The sequence below is a fragment of the Peromyscus californicus genome, unplaced genomic scaffold, assembly GCF_007827085.1.
Source record: "Peromyscus californicus insignis strain IS unplaced genomic scaffold, ASM782708v3 Scaffold_6__1_contigs__length_162567912, whole genome shotgun sequence".
NCBI lineage: Eukaryota > Metazoa > Chordata > Mammalia > Rodentia > Cricetidae > Peromyscus > Peromyscus californicus.
Window position 1 is genome coordinate 147,099,558 of NW_026294584.1, and position 17,779 is coordinate 147,117,336.

The 17,779-nt window shown below is 44.2% G+C and overlaps 1 long non-coding RNA gene across 3 annotated transcripts in view; it reads left to right on the forward strand.

The window, feature by feature from the left end:
• Window positions 1–17,779, forward strand: part of LOC128099505 (uncharacterized) — a 28,095-nt gene that overhangs the window by 4,655 nt on the left and 5,661 nt on the right. For 2 of the 3 annotated variants that reach the window (XR_008214552.1, XR_008214553.1), the window contains exon 2: window positions 14,367–14,666. This is a non-coding gene — a long non-coding RNA (uncharacterized LOC128099505). Of the gene's footprint in view, window positions 1–9,067; window positions 9,971–14,366; window positions 14,667–17,779 lie in introns of those variants that run through there. The other variant, XR_008214554.1, reaches the window with a different exon arrangement.

Consider the following 17,779-nt stretch of genomic DNA (forward strand, 5'->3'; position numbering starts at 1 on the left):
TTTGTTTTATTTTCCCTTCAGTCTCTCATGTACCCAGGGCCACATTGTTTATCTGAATGCAGACTATGGTTTCATTTCTGGTGAGATCAATCCTTTTGCTCTGTCATTCCCATCCCACCCCCCTCCAGAAATTTCCCAGCTTCTTTTGGCCTATATAGATTTAAAATGTCTGATTCTAATTATTGTTGGCTTTAAAGAAACAACAGGAGAGGCCAGATGTGCGGCACACATCTGTGGTTCTAGCACTGTCCAGGCAGAACCAGGAGGCTAAGGAGTTCAAGGTCATCCTTAGCTTTGCGGTGAGTTTGAGCCCAGCCCAAGCCACATGAGATTCTATTTTGAAAATAAAAGAAGAAAAGAAAGAGAGAGAGAAAAAAAAAAAGGAAACAAAGGGCCAGGCAGCCATGGTAGGACAGTTGTCTAGTATGCATGGGGTTCTGGGTTTGCAGCCCAGCACCACAAGTAGCAATAGTAAAACGCACCCTTACCTCACATTTTTCACTGGGATAAACTCTTGAAGAATTAGAAAGAATGAAATAGAGGGGTCAGCAAATTCACTGAGTAGGTAAAGAGACTGACTAATCAAAAGCTGGTAACCTGAGTTCAATCCTGAAACCCTTGTACGGGTGGAAGGAGAGAACCAAATTCACAAAGTTGTCTTTTTTCCAGTGTCATGTCCCACACCCCCAGTGTCTGTCTGTCTGTCTGTCTCTCTGTCTCTGTCTCTCTCTCTCTCTCTCTCTCACACACACACACACACACACACACACACACACACACACACACACACTAAACTATTTAAAATTGAAAGAAAAGAATGGAGTAGGAAAATATAAAATCATAAATATACACAAAGAAACCCGAGAAAATTTTTAAGAATTGTGTGTTGTGCCATGTGTGTGCTATATGTACTTGTTAGTGCTAGTGTGTGTGTGTGTGTGTGTGTGTGTGTCCCAAGGTTGCGGTCAGGTATCTTTCATTCATCACTTTCCACCCCATTTTTTCAGACAAGGTGTCCTACTGACTCTGAACCTCATCCGTTCGGACAGGCTGGCCGGTCCTTGCTCTTTAGGGACCTGCCTGTCCCTACTCTCAGAGCCCTGCTTTGACTGTGCCTTTGCATGGGTCCTGGGGAGCCAACGCTGGGCCTCTTGCCTGCTTTACAGGCATTTATTTTACCAACTGAGCCATCGGCCAAACCCCCACCACCACCCGAGGAAATTTTTGAAAATTAAACATCAGAGTGGGGAAGGCATTTCTAAGTATGATATAAAAAATTAAAATTCATAAAATGAAATAATAAATTGGATGACATAAAATAAAAAATTTTAATTAATTTTCTTCAGTGTAGAATGTACCCTAAGCAAAGTTAAAATAAATGGTGATAATTGTACAGTGATATGAATGTAAAAAACTTTAAAGATTGTCAGGTTGGTGACTGTTTTGACCTCATGCATGTCTATGTACTGAGTACATGCTTGGTGCCCTCAGGTGAGAACAGGTCATTAGATCTCCTGGAGTTGAACTTACTGAAATTTGTAAGCTCCCGTGTGGGTGCTGGGAGCAGAACTTGGGTCCTCTGCAAGAGCAGCCAGTGCTTTCAACCACTGAGGCATCTCTCTAGCCCCAATAATGTAAATACATTTAATGCCACTGAACTGTACTCTTAAAAAATAATCTTAAATGATGAATTTCAAGCTCTGTGTCTTTAATCACACACTCAAAAAAAAAAATGCACAGAGGCGAGGCTGGAGAGATGGCTCACTGGTTAAGAGCACAGGCTGCTCTTGCAGTGGACAAGCATGGAGTTCCTATCATTCATTTCAGGCAGCTCAACCACCTGTAACTCCAGCTCCGGCCCCTCTTCTGGCCTCCTCAGATAACCGTGCTCACGTGTGCACATGCCCTCACATAGACACACGTGTATACATCGTTAAATTAAATATTAAAAAATAAATCCACAAATGGTATTAGAAAATTAAAGTTTGTTCCTGTTCTATCTAAAAAGAATTTTGCACATTCACCCCCTTCAGACAACTGGTACAGTGGTTGGATTTCAAGCTCTGACTGCTTGGATTTGAGTCCCATTTACTTAACTTTATTTGTTTGGTTGGTTTTTGGGGGGGGTTTGTTTTGTTTTGTGTTGAGACTGGGTCTCATGTAGTTCAGGCTGACCTCAAACCCACAATGTAGCTGAGGATGGCCTCCACCACCTAACTTCAAGGAACCATGTTGTCTTTCATATATGAAGATGTTTAGCGTTTTCACAAAGTTATTAAAAATGTCTAGTGGAGGCTGAGTGTGGCCTTTAATTCTGGCACTGGGGAAGTGGAGACACAGGGTCAGGAGTTTGAGGTCATCCTTGTCTGTATATCCAGGTTAGGGACACCTTGGTCTATGTGAGACCTTACCTCACTGTCCCCATCCAGTGGACTAATGTGTGCAGTACTTAGCACAATGCCTGATATATAATAAACAATAACAATTAGATATTTATAAATAATATAAACAGTGATACTCCCCTGCTCTTCCTTTGTCCTTTTCCCCTCACTGTTTTCTTAAGTACCCATAGCCAGAACTTTGCGAATGTTGTAAATCTATTTCTCTCTCTCTTTTGTGTTTTTCCTTTTTCTCTTTCTTTCTTTCTTTCTTTTTTTTTTTTAAGATGGTCTCATGTAGGGTGGACAGGCCTTGAATTACTGACCCTTCCTTCTGTCTTTGTCTCTACATGCTGGGATTATGGGCTGATGTCTCCATGCCCAGCTATACATTTTTATATTCTCTCTCTCTCTCCTTTTGATTTTTGAAGGCAGGGTTCAAACTTATGGTGATTCTCCTGCTTCTGTCTTCCAAACACAGGCTTACAGATGTAAGCCCACATCTATTTTTCTAGTTTTTATAACTGCCATTATTATCCTTAAGAAAAACAAAATTTTGCTATTATTATTCCATTTTATTATTTTTTTTTATATGGGTCTTAGTATGTAACCTTGGCTAGCCTAGAATTCACTATGCTGGCCTTGAACTGTGATCTTGCTTCAGCCTCCAGAGTACTTGGATCACAGATCTAGGCTACCACACCTGGCTTTTTTTTAGGTAAGTTTTGTTACTCTGTTTTTGTTGAGAAAGGGCCTTGCTCTGTAGTCTAGTCTGAACTCAAGAGGATCTTCTTGTCTTAGTTTCCTGAGTGCTGGAATTATAGGCATGCACCATCATGCCTGGCTGAAAAACCAATTGTTTAAAATTGACATTCAGTAAACAAGAGTCAAAAATGTACAAAAAAAAAAAAAAAAAAAAAAAGGCTGAAATGGTAAATTTGATGGGTTTTTGTTTTTGTTGTTGTCGTTTTGTTTTTGTTTTTGTTTTTTAACCAAGATTAACAAAGTTTGAACAATAAGGCACTTGTTGGATTTAAGCCCATCCCTAATAATTTCTGAAATGGCCTAGCATAGGTTTATTTGTAGTAATGAGTAACTCACCCACATACAAAGACAATATTGGAGTAGAAAAGGGTTGGGACCCATATATCAAAGTGGTAATTTATTAGCTGTTAATAGTCATACCTGCCTGTAATCCCAGCCCCGGGGAGACTGGAGCAGAAGGATGATGAATTTGGGACAGCTTTTGCTACATAGTGAGATCCTGCCTCAAACAAACAAAGGGACAGAAAGATTGTGCTGTGTGCTGTGCTGCCTGCTAGGAATCCCAGAACCCCAGCGGTGCAGGCAGGGGATCAGTTACAGACCAGCTTCTGCAACATTGAGTTGGAGGCCAGGATCCACAAGGCCATGTCTTACTCCACAACCACCAAAAGAAAATGAAAACCACCCCCAAAATAAAACCAACAAAAAACAAAGAACTCTCAACCAAACTGGAAAAAAACAAAAACAAAAACAAAAACCATCACTAACAACAACAACAACAAAAAAACGAAACAAACCATACACACACACACACACACACACACACACACACACACACACACACACACACACACACACCATAAAGTTTAGGTAAATTGAGTCAGGAAGCACAGTGCCCGAAGTGAACATGGCTGTTCTTGAGTTTCACTGCTACTTCCCTCCAAGGCTCAGTGACTTTTCCCAGCTTCACTGGTGACCAAGGAAGCAAGGAGACTGTGTTGTGGGATCTGTGACTAACTCAGAGTCAGTGAAGGAGCCCTGGTCTTCAGAATACCTAAGCCTTGGCATAGTGACCTCACCTCCTTTACTGCAGACGCCCCAGGTGGCCCCTTGTGGTTGGTACAGCTGCCTCTCACAGGCCTGCCACCCTGCTTCCGATGCTGAACGCGACCAGGAGCTATTTTCCTCCAAACTGTATTTGGGCCACCACACTCAGCTGAAGTGTCATTTATTGTTTATTTCATGACAAATGTGAAATGTCACATCAGTGGAGAAAGACTATTATACAACTGGTGGTGGCTGGTGATAACAATACTTGAAGATGTTAAATCTACCCCCACACACATATACATACACCACACATATACACACACACTACACATTATACACACACCACACACATATATGTACACCACATACATACACACACACTACACACATATACACACACTACACACATATACATACATATATACCACATACATACTTATATATATCCACACATACACACACACATATACACAACACATACATGCACACCACATACATAATAACACCACATATACATGCACATACCACACACACATACACTTCAAAAAGGTACACACATATATACATGCACACCTTCACAGAGGTCACACATACATATATGCACATACACAAATATACACACACCTCATACACATGCATACATTTAAATACATGTATCATACACATTATTATATACTGTTGGTTTAAATGTATAGTCTTTATTTCGCTATTCTTTTTTACAGATTTAGTTTTTGGGAAACAAACAGTCGTGTGTACTTTCTAGAATGATTGTACTGTTATATATTAGATTTTCTTTTGAAACAAAAAAATAACTGAACAAAACATTTGATGCTGGGTATGGTGCTTCCTACTGGCAGTCCTCCCACTTGGGAAACAGAGACAGGGGGATTGCCAGGTGTTGGAGGCCAGCCTAAGCTTCATCACAAGACCCTGTCTCCTTTTTCATGGTGTGTGTGTGTCTGTGTGAGAGTGTATGGCACACCTTATGGGTGCCAGTAGAGGACAAAAGAGAGTGTCAGGTCTCCTGGAGCTGGGGTTACAGGTGCTTGTGAGCCGCTTGCCCTGGGTGCTAGGAATGAAATGCTGCATCCTCTGTAAGAGCAGTGAGCACTCAGCCACTGAGCCATTTTCTAGCCCCGAGACTCCATTTAGGATGACAGGATTCATTATCTGATTGAACTCATAGCACGCACGAGAATGATAGATAGTATAGACGTCAAGATATGCCTGGTAGGGCTGGGGTATAGCTCAGTCAGGGAGTGCTTGGGTGTGGATTCAATCTCCAGCGATAGGAAAATCAAAAACATGAAGCCCACACTTAGGAGTTTTTTAATTTATTAATAGAAGTTGGCCCTGTTATATGAATGCAAAAAGCAGTCAGAGCAATATTTGTAGAATGAAACACTCTTGTGGAAAACTTAGGGTTCATATGTATGCATAAAATGGCCTAGAACAGTGATTCCCAACCTGTGAGTCCCAATCCCTTTTGCAAACCTCTGTCTTCATAAATATTTAGGTTACAGTTCATAACAGTAGCAAAATCACAGTTATGAAGTGGCAACAAAAACTATTCTGTGGTTGGGGGTCAACACAACATGAGGAGTTGTATTAAAGGGTCAAAGTATTAGGAAGGTTGAGAACTATTGGTCTGGAAGGTTACTCAAGAAGTTAATCTCTCTCTCATGTCTCTCTCTCTCTCTCTCTCTCTCTCTCTCTCTCTCTCTCTCTCTCTCTCTCTCCCCCCCCCCCTCCCCTCCCTCCTCTCCCTCCCTCCCCCTCTCCCTCCCCCTCCCCCTCCCCTTGTCTTCTCTCTCCCTCCCTCTTTCCTTCCCTCCCCAACTCATTAGGGTCTGTAGTCCAAGCTGACCTAGAATTCTATGTAGCCGAAGCTGACTTTGAAGTAGTAGCAGTTCTCCTGCCTCAGCCCTAAGTGCTTAGATTATAGTTGCAAGCCACCACAATCTGCCCCCCAAACCTTTCCTAAGTTGCACCTGAGCCTGCTCTGCCCAGATTCTTCTCCTTCTGCTGCCAGCAGCTGCTCAGCCTCCAGCGCTCATCGTGTTTCCTAGTTCGTACTTCCAGGTTAGTGGCTGGGGCCTTCTTTTTCCCCTTTCAAAGGCATAGTTGTTGTTTTTTTTTTAAAAAAAAAAACAAAAACAAAAACAAAAACAAAAACAAAAACAAAAAACTTCAGAGCATTATTGTACAGGACAGAGGGCCACACTTCGGCCTGCCCTCTCTGAAATTTTTAAATTGTTACTGCTCTGAGATCCCTGGGGACCCTCATCATGATCTCTGTTGGCATTTCAAGAGAGTAGGACCAGGAAAGCTCAAAGGTTCCTTTTAAACAGGGGCAGCACTATTCACAGTCCTCCTTTACACTGGAGGTGAAAGTCACACTGGAATTTATCTCTAAGTCAATTTTCCCTTCTCAAATGTCTCTCCTCCATATTTTCACTGTCCCCTGTGACCGCTTGTTCCTAATTTCTCAGTAGATACAATGTCTTCATCCTTCTTTGGATTTTTTTTTTTTTTTTTTTTTTGTACCTAGAGTTACTCTTGCTGAGGTTCAACTATCCAAAGTGACTCCAGTTTTTCTGGACGTCAAGCACCCAACATCAGAATCTCCAGAGACTCCTTTCAGTACTTTTCTCACTTGTTCCTCCTTGGCTGCACGAGGCTGGGGAAGCTCACTCTGTCCTCCAGACCTCAAGCATGTTCTTTTCCCACTGACTTTGCCCCTGGACTCCATCATTTGGGGTCTGCAGCCCTGGCTCTTTGGGGGGCTTCTTGGCCTTCTTTTCATCTCTCTTTATCCCAAGCTCCTCCACTGTCTTGGCTGTTCTTCTTTGGTTTTCTTATCTGGAGCTGGGGCATTCTGTGATCTGGGGTGGCTAAATCTTCTACACTGGCTTCTGCTTCTTCCGTTGTCAGGATATTGCTAATCTGCTCTTCCCCGGGATCAGTTCTGTTGGAGAGGATTCCCAGGTGTTGTTTCATTTTCACAGGCTCTGGAGATGTGTGTCTCTCTAGGAGCAGCCCTCTGATTCTTAGGTGCAGGCTTTTCACTTGTTGCTTCCTGCTGAGGTGACACATCGCAGCCCCCTGGTTCTTGATACACTTGCATCTCTTGCAGGCTTCCTCTTGGGGGACAGGGAAGCATTGCTCAAAGGCATAGATCTACAGGGCAGTTGATGGTGGAGGTGGGGGATTAGTATACTAGTTGTTAATAGGAGTGTGAGGCGGGTGACATTGCTTCTGAAGTCAGGTAACACAGAGAGGGTGATGAATGGTGGTGTCCGGCCCACTTTTGCCTTTTTATTTAGTCTAGGACTCTAGTCCTCCATGAGGCTAGTGCCATTCACATTTAAGATGGTGTTGTGTGACAAAACTTTTCCGGGGAGATGCAACACACACACACACACACACATACACACACACACACACACACACACACACACACACACACATATCTACTCACCCCAGAAAAAGAACCCACAACAGACCAAAGTACAGATACCACCAAAGTCCAACTTGGGAGTTTATTGGGGTTATTTACAGGAATATGGATGAAGGTCACTTACAGGAGCAGAAATGACTCAAAGACAGCTGTATCACCAAAGCCCACTCCAGCATGAGTGACAGGTCACAAAGCTGGGAACCTGGAGCTCACTGCACAGCCTGCAGGCAGCTCAACAGGCTGGAGAGTGTCCTTTCCAGGTGCCCCATTGGTTTAGCCCTCTTCCAGGCAGCTCAGCTGGTTTCTGCTTCTTCCTGTCAGCTGGTCTGGTCTCAGAGTCTCCCTTTCAGCTTTGCCTGTCTGAGAGTCTTCTTTGCAGTTCTGAGAGGGATCCTAAGCTTTTATTGTTTCTGAAAATTATTACTTATTTTTCTGGCAGGGAGGGGCAGAGAGAATCTTGTTGGTTTTGGGGACTTCCTGAAGCCTTTTGAGTTGTTTATGTTCCTGCTTAAAAAGCTTCCCTGCAGGATGGAATGTTTCAATCTCAGGGGAAACTGTTACACAACAGGTGGGTCTTCCCACATCAGAAAGAGGAGGGGGAGGGGGGAGGGAGGGAGGGAGAGAGAGAGAGAGAGAGAGGGAGAGGGAGAGGGAGAGGGTGAGGGAGTGAGAGAGGGAGAGTGAGGGAATATAAATCTCTTAGGTGTGTAATGTTTCCTCTTAATATCAACTTGACAGAATCTATAGCCTCCTGGGAAATGGGACGCTGGGTATGCCTCTGGGTAATTATCTTATGTTAGTTGGTGCGGGAAGACAAGGCATCATTCTCTAGGCAGAGGATCTTGGACTGTGTCAGAGTAAAGAAATTGATCTCAGCAGTAGTGCACATGCGTTCATTGCTGTCTGTTCCTGACTGAATGGAATGTGGCCAGCTGACCCGGTCTCTTGCCTTTGTGACTTCCCTTTTATGATAGTTTATAGCTTGGAACCGTGAGCTAAACAAAACCATTTCTCCTTCAGTTGCTTCAGTCGGGATATTTCATCACAGCAACAGGAAATAAATTAAGACAAAGTGATTCTAGATCTTGTCTAATTGGCAGTGTATATGCATGTGTGTATATTTGTATATACATATTGTACTTATTGATTTATTTATTTTTTAATTGAAACAAAGTCTCGGGCTGGAGAGATGGCTCAGAGGTTAAGAGCACTGACTGCTCTTCCAGAGGTCCTGAGTTCAACTCCCAGCAACCACATGGTGGCTCACAACCATCTGTAATGAGATCTGGTGCCCTCTTCTGGCCTGCAGACATAACACTGTATACATAATAAATAAATAAATCTTAAAAAAAAAAAAAAGAAAAAAGAAACAAAGTCTCTCTCTCCATGGCCCTAGCTGTCCTGGAACTTTCTATGTAGACTAAGCTGACCCGGAACTCACAGAGATCCATTTCCCTCTAACTCCTGAGCACTGTGCACTACTACTCCTGGCTCTATGTGTGACTTTTAAACATTTCTGTCTGTGTGTGTGCACATGTAGGGAGGTCAGAGGCCAACTTTAGGAGTCAGTTCTCTCCTACCACCATGTGGGTTGCAGGGATAAAACTCAGGAGGTCAGGCTTGGTGGCTAGTGCCTTTACCTGCTGAGCTGTCTCAATGATCCTCAAGGTGACAATATTAACTATTAACAAAGTCTCCTGTAGCCCAGACTAGCCTCAAACTCCCGGCATAGCTGAAGATGACCTTGAACTCCTGATCCTCTTGCCTCTACCCCCAAATTCAGGGATCACAGGTGGGAACTACCATGCCCAATCTTAGGAGTGAATTTGTTTTTCCTACATGGAGTCTTTTCACTACATAGTGTAGTTGACCTGGAACTTGCTATATAGATCAGGCTGACTTCGAACTTCCTCTCCAGTGCTAGGACTATAGGAGGGTGCCACCATACCTGGACCTTGGGGATGGATTTTTTTTAAGGTCCCTGGTTTTTGTTGTTGTTTGTTTTGTTTTGTTTTAATTACTAACACAGTTTGCCCTGGGGAAAGATTTTAGATTTTAGTTCCTACATCTTTGCTCAGTTAGACACCATTGTTCGGGCCTCAAACTGTCAGAGCATAAAACTGAAGTTCTGAGATCCCTTCCTAGCATTTATCCTTTAGAAGTCTTGCCTAATTCTCGGTAGTAATTACATTCCTGTCCATCTCCTCCAGCAGACTGGAGCCTGGGAGTACAATACACTAGTCATGTTGAAGATAACAGACCTGACCTGACAGTGGTTGCCAGGTGAAGCAATGTTTGGCTCTTTTAAGCCATCAAGGTACATCGTCACACGATTTTCTTTTTCTAGTAAGATCATATATGTTAAATGCTCATCCTACACGATGGCACTGTTGTTTTCCCTTTGACTCCGGTGAATGTGTGGTTTGTGGCCAAAAATTAGGAACTTAGCTTTCTTGGAAAATAACCTGATCCGTGTCAGCGGAATGCATGATACCGAGAAGGAAATAGGAATCCCGGGACCGTGGCCAGAAGGAACCTATAAGTCATCTTGTCTAACGTCCCGGCAGGAAATCACCGATTAGAATTTTCTCATCTGTAAATGGAAAGATTGGGCGAGTGACCTCGTGCACCCAATACTCTGTGATCTAGCTCAGGTCAGCCAAGTGCTGAGTGGCAGCTAAAGACTGGCCTGCTAATGGAAATGGGAAACGATTTTCCCGGAAAGTGTTCTGAGTAACTCTCGGAGGCAGCAGCTAGTCTCGCAGGCGGCATCCCCGGGTGTGCCAGCTGCCAAAGATCAAGGACTAGGAGTTTGGGGATAATGTTCCCGGTAAGATCCATGTGGTAAAAAGACGGAGAGGCTCAGTTTTCTGTGGTTTGTGAAGGCATCCCCGAGTTAATGGGGATGATATTTATACCTCCCTTATGTGCCTTGGAAACCAAACACACGGCACACCCCTCTTAACTCATCTGTGGATGTAATGCTATCTGTTGTTAAATAGAAAAATGGAGGAAAAAATTCTAGAAATGCCCTGAGCATGCTGGAAATGGGACAGGAGAGTCAGGGGTGAAGGTCAGCCTGAGCTACACAAGGAGTTTGAAACCAACCAGCGCTACATGAGACCTTGTCTCAAAAAACTAAAAAAGGGCCATGGAGATTTGCTCAGTTGGGTAAAGGCAGCTGCCACCAACCCTGACAGCCAGAGCTTAATCCCTGGAACCTATATAGTGGAAGGACAGAGTCCTGCAAACTGTCCTCTGACTTCCAACATGCTTACCTGTGGCATATGTGTGCACTCACGTGTGTGTACCACCCATACCCAATAAATACATAAATGGGATAAATGTTTTAAAAGAAAATTGTGATATTAATTATTGTGTGTTCGTTTGTGTGTATACATACGTGTGTACGCATGTGGAAGCCAGAGGTTGAAGCTGAGTGTGTTTCTCATTCCTTCTCTTCCTTATTTTTTGAGACAGTCTTTCACTGAACCTGGAGCTCCTCTGCAGAGGAGCAACTTGAACTTTTTCTTTAAAGATTTATTTATATTTTTATGTGGGTGAGTGTTTTGGCCACATGTATGTCTGTATACCACATGTGTACAGTGTCCATGGGGACCAGAAAAGGGCATCAGAACCCCCTGGAGATGGAGTTACCTATGTTGCTAACTACCATGTGGGTGCTGGGACCTGGGTCCTCTGCAGTAGCAACAGGTGTTTTTAACTACGGAGCCAGCTCTCCAGTCCAAAACCCCCTTTTAAAAAGAATTTTTTTTTTAAAATTATGTCTATGTGTGTATATGTTTGCTCATGTGCGTGCTGCGCCCTCAGAGGCCAGAAGAGTGTGTCAGAACCTCTGGAGATAGAGTTATAGGTAGTGTATGCTGCCTCATGTGGTGCTGGGTCCTTTGCAAGGGCAGTATATGTTCTTAATTATTGAGCTGTCTCCAGACCCCAAACCTCGAACTTCTGATCCTTCTTCCACCTCCCAAGCATTGAGATAACGGGCATATGCCACCCCACCCAGCTCAGCTGTCATAGCTTAGCATACACACACACACACACACACACACACACACACAATATTAAAAGAAAAACTATAGCTTCATTAAATGAAACAGATAGATATAGGATAGCATGCTTGGACCATCAGAGCACACAGTAGTCATAGTGATATGATTTAGGTTTTTGAAGAGTGATATCCCAGCAAGAGCTAGACATGTGAGGCCTGAGGCCAGTGCAGCTCAATGGGAGAGGGCTTGCCTAGCATACATAGACCCTGGGTTCCACCCCTAGCATCAAAGGGAGAGAGAAAGGCCAGCTTGGATTCCATAAACTCTGTCTAGAGTCAGCATTCTGAATCAGAGGCCCCAGGAGGTGGACCTCGTAGTGGCTACTGCTCCACCCAGTTACTGGTTTTAGCTGGAGTTCCCTTTTTATTGTCATAATAAGTGGCTGTTGTGCTATTTTAGGTTCAATTGGTGCTTTTCTCTTTGACTGTGTAAGCAAAGAGCCTACAGATGAAAAAAGACTCATTTTCTTTAAAGAACTCAGCATTAAACAACTTAATTAAGCCAGGCAGTGATGGCACATGCCTTTAATCTCAGCACTTGGGAGGCAGAGGTAAGTGGATTTCTGAGTTCAAGGCCAGCCTGGTCTACAGAGTGAGTTCCAGGACAGCCAGGGCTACACAGAGAAAACCTGTCTCAAAAAAACAAAAACCAGCCGGGCGGTGGTGGCGCACGCCTTTAATCCCAGCACTCGGGAGGCAGAGCCAGGCGGATCTCTGTGAGTTCGAGGCCAGCCTGGGCTACCAAGTGAGTCCCAGGAAAGGCACAAAGCTACACAGAGAAACCCTGTCTCGAAAAACCAAAAAAAAAAAAAAACCAAAACAAAAAACTTAATTAATTTGTGTGTGTGTGTGTGTGTGTATGTGTGTGTGTGTGTGTGTGTGTGTGTGTGCGTGTGTGTGTGTGTGTGTGTGTGTGTGTGTGTGTGTGCGCGCGCGCTAATGGGCACATGCCACAGCAAATGTGTGAAGGTCAGAGGACAACTTTGGGAACGAGCTCTCTTCTTCCAGTGTTTGGGTTCCGGGGCTTGAACTCAGGCTTGGCAGCAATTGAGCCATCGTATGGGCTCAGCATTTTGTGTTTTTTTTTTTTTTCATTTCTATGTTGTTTTAATTTTAAATTATTATTATTTATTTCATGTGTATGAGTGTTTGCCTACATATATGTTATGCGCACTACATGCATGTGGAGGTCAGAAGAGGGTGTGGGACACCCTGGAACTGGAGCTGTGGGTGGTTGTGAGCTAGCACAGGAGTGCTGGGAATCGAACCCAGGTCCTCTGCAAGGGCAACAAGCGCTCTTAACCACCAAGCCATCCCTCCAGCCCTTTTCCCTGTGTTTTTGAGATAAGATCTAATATAGCTCAGGTTGGCCTTAAATGACCTAGAAGGGCTGGAATTCTAGGCATGTGCCATCACATCCACATTTTTATCTCCTAATTTTTTCTTGTCTTAAAGTTATTACCACTATTAATTTTTAGACAGGGTCTTACTAGTTGCCCAGGCCAGTCCAGCTTTGATCCTCTTGGTCCGGCCTCTTCCGGAGCGCTGTGATTGGAGGGATTTGCTACCATTTCCTGCTATGTCTTTATTACTTTAGCTTTGGAAGAGGCTTCAGACGGGGCATCATAAAAAAAAAAAAAAATGAGCAACCCAGGAACTTTTTTGTTGTTGTTTTGTTATTTTGGAACTTGACGATTAGCAAAGAGAGCCCTCTGCTGGCCAAAGTGGCATAGTACTAGAGTTGGTCTGTGGCCAGGCCAAAGGCCACCATGGTGATCACCTATCTTTGGCTTTTTCAATTAGCAAATTGATGCGGTTCTGTTTCTTCGGCTGCCAACTCAGGTTTGTTTGGAGCTCATGAAAGTGATCTATAGTCCCCAACCCAGTCTCCCCTGCCCATTCATGTGTAGCTGAGGATGACCCTGAACCTCCCATCTTCCTGCCTCTGCCTCCAAGTGTTAGGGTTACAGGTGAGCACCCCAACTCCAGTCTTATGCTGTGCTGGGGATGAAGAACTTTGTGCATGCTAGACGAGCACTCTCCTAATGCATCCTCAGTCTCCCATTGTTTATTTTTTAATAGTTAGGGGGGAAAAAGTTCTTATTGGATATGGGAGCTCATACCTGTATTTCCAGGCACTTGGGAGGTTGTACAGAGAATTGCTATGAATTTGAGGCCAACTTGGGCAACAAAGTGAGTTATAAGCCAGCCTGGACTACTCCCCACACCCCCTACCCCCATGTCAAAAAACAACCAAGACCAAAGAAGAGCTGATCATGGTGGTGGTGCACATGTTTAATCCTAGCATTTGGGAGGTGGAGGCAGGGTTGGTCATCAGCCACACATACTGAGCTCAAGATCTTTCTCAAAAAAGAAAAAAGAGGGGAGGGAGACAGAGAAAAAAGTTAAAAGGCTCACCCTTCATACTTGTTGAAAATAATAACTATCAGCTCAGCCCTGAAATAACTCCTATATCTTATCATCTTTGTTTCCCTTTTCTGCGCCCCGCACTGTGCTACTCCCCCGACTGCCCTGCCCTCCCCCCCACTTCCCTGTCTTCTCCCCACTGCGCTGCACCCCTCCATCCCTCCCCCCCCCACCCCGCGCCCTGTGTCCGTGGTCTGGTGCCCCCTCCCCCCAGCCACTTCGCTGCCTCCTCTTCCTAAGCAAGACAAAATAAAACCGATCTTCATTCAGAAGAGTGGTGCCGATGGAAAGTGAGCCCGGATAGTGTCTGCTTATCTCCAGCGGATCCCAAGCTGAATGCCAGGGCTGGGGCCCCGACTGGTGCCACACACCTGAGAAGAGCTGGACTTCTAATGATGTCCCTGGCGGCTTCGTTGACCGTGGGAAAGCGGGTGCACAATGGAGGAGCGCTGGGTTGGTTATCAAGAGGAGAAAAGGGGCTCTCCTGGGGACCTTCGGTGAAGCACTGATAACAGTGAGTTTCGCTGGTGTACTTGGACTGAGAACTTACCCTAATTACATTTTTTTTATGAAATAATAATCTTATATAGGCCAGGCTGACCTAGAACTCTTGATCCTTCTGTTTCTAAAGACGGTAGGCATGTGCTACCCCTAACTCCCAGCAGGTGTGTCTCTGCATAATCTTTATTATTGTTATTATTATTATTATTATTAAAATTTGAGACAGGGTCTCACTATGTAGTCCTGACTGTTCTGAAACTCGCTCTGTAGACCAGGCTGTCCTTGAACTCACAGAGATCCACTTGCCTCTGCCTCCTGCGTACTGGGATTAAAGGTGTGCACAATCTTAAAAGCATTTTTTTGGGGGGGGGGGGCCTGGAAAAAAATACATGTGAATAGCTAAGTGAAAGTCCTGCATGAAATAATAGTATTTTATTACATTGTCCCTGTAGAATGTGATACACACTCTATCCACAAGCGGAGGGTCTGTGTGTGTGAGTGTGTATACATTTGTAGAGGCCAGAGACTGGTATTAGGAGTCTTCCTTTATTGCTCTGTACCAGTGGTTCTCAACCTGTGGGCCGTGATCTGGCTGGCAAACCTGTACCTCTAAAAATATTTTCATTATGATTCATGACAGTAGCAAAACTATCGTTATGAAGTAACAACAAAAATAATTTTATGGTTGGGGGTCACCACAATGTGAGGAACTGTGTTAAAGGGTCACAGCCTTAGGAAGGTTAAGAACTACTGCTCGCCTTTAATCCCAGCACTCGGGAGGCAGAGCCAGGTGGATCTCTGTGAGTTCAAGGCCAGCCTGGGCTACCAAGTGAGTTCCAGGAAAAGGTGCAAAGCTACACAGAGAAACCCTGTCTCGAAAAACCAAAAAAAAAAAAAAAAAAAAAAAAAAGAACTACTGCTCTACACTTTATTTTTAAACCAGGGCCTGCCATGGAACCTGGAGCTCCCCAAGTGTCTAGAATGGCGGGCCAGTGAGCCCGTGGGATCCTCCTGTCTCTGCCTCTCGGCACTGAGCTTACAGGTGTGCTCCACTATACACCTTTCTGAGGCACAGGACATCAAGCCCAGGGCTTCGTATACACCAGCCAATCAACCACTCTGCCCACTGAGCTGTATCCCCAGTCATGAAGTAGCGCTGTCTGTGAGACACCTGCCTGTCAGTGCTGTGCTCTGTGAAGTTGGCTTTCACTTGTACCTTCCTCCTCTTCAAAGGTTGTTCAACACCCTTCTAGGAAGCCCCCATGGCTGCATGCTCCCACACAAGCACCTGGGTCCCTTAGTCAGCCACCTGGCAGCTTCTACAGCCACCTAAGCAATTTTTTCTCCTTCCTCTAAATTTACTTTGAAGCTGGGCATGGCTTATACACCAGTGATCCCAACACTTGGGAGGTGAAGGTCAAGGTCAGCTGAGGCTATATGAGATCTTGTTTCAAAAACAGAATAAAGGGCTGGGGAAATGGCTCGAGTACCATACTTGTCCCATAAGCATGAGCACTCCCAACACTCAAGTAAAAAGCTGGGCTCGGGCTGGAGAGATGGCTCAGAGGTTAAGAGCACTGGCTGCTCTTCCAGAGGTTCTGAGTTCAATTCCCAGCAACCACATGGTGGCTCTCAACCATCCGTAATGAGATCTGGTGCCCTCTTCTGGCCTCCAGACATACATGCAGGCAGAACACTATATACATAATAAATAAATAAATTAAAAAAAAAAAAATCTGGGCTCCATGACATGTTGTTGGTTTTTTTTTTTTTTTTTTTTTTTACTCTTTTGACTCTTTTGGGACCTGCCACCCAGCTCCCAAATAAGTCACAAGAAATCTTATTATTTCTTATGAATGCCCAGTCTTAGCTTGGCTTGTTGCTAGCCAGCTTTTCTTAAATTATCCCATCTACCTTTTGCCTCTGGGCTTTTACCTTTCTCTATTTCTGTATATCTTTTCTGGTTCCTTGATCTTTTTTCTTTCCCAGATTTCTCCACTCATTTATTCTCCCTGCCTGCCAGCCCCACCTATCCTTTCTCCTGCCTTGCTATTGGCCATTCAGCTCTTTATTAGAACAATCATGTGTTTTAGACAGGCACAGTAACACAGCTTCACAGAATTAAACAAATGCCGCATAAAAGAATGCAACATATCTTTGCATCATTAAACCAGTGTCCCACAGCATTAACAAAAGTAACACATCTTAAAGTAATATTCCACAACAATGGCACGTGCCTGAAGTTTCCCTGCTGGGTAGGCAGAAACAGGCAGATCCCTCGAGCTTACTGGCCCATCAGCCTAACAGAATTAGTGAGCTCTAGGTTCAGAGGGACTGTCTCAAAGACTAAGCTGGAGGGCTGGTGGGATGGCTCAGTAGGTAAAGGTGCTTGCTGAGTAAGCTTGGTGGCCCGAGGTCAGTCCTAGGAACGCCCATAAAGGTGGAAGGAGAATTCTGCAAAGTTCTCTTTGAGCTTTGCAGGAGTGCTGTGGCACTCACACAACACACCATGTACACACAATAGTAATAAATACAATTTAGAAATACATTTAAAAAAATCTAAGGTGGATATTGACTGAGGAAGACAGCTGGCGTGCGCGCGCATGCGCGCGCATACACATATATACACACACACACACACACACACACACACACACACACACGCACGCACGCACGCGCGCGCGCACACACACTGAGAAGTAAAAGTTTTGTGGGTTTACCTTAAGTTTGAATGTATCAAAAGTTGCCTCTTACTGTACCTGTCCCTACTTCCTTGGTGTAATACGGTACATTTTATTGCAGGTGCAGTCTCTTAATCCAATAGGTGAAGTGTTTAATTCTAGGAATTTCAGATACTATAGTGAGCCATATTTTACTTTATTATTGCCTCCCCCAACCCCGTGCTGGGGACCAGACTTTGGGCCTTGCACATACTAGATAAGCACTCAATACTGATCACCTCTACATCCAGCCTGTAATTGTACAGTTTTATAAAACAAAGTGCCCTTGTAAGAGTTTCAAACTACACCCTGTAGGTTCCGATACTGGTATACTGTTTGTATACTGTATATTGTGTATGATATTATTGTATTATACAGTATATTGTATACTGTTTGTTTGCTTATT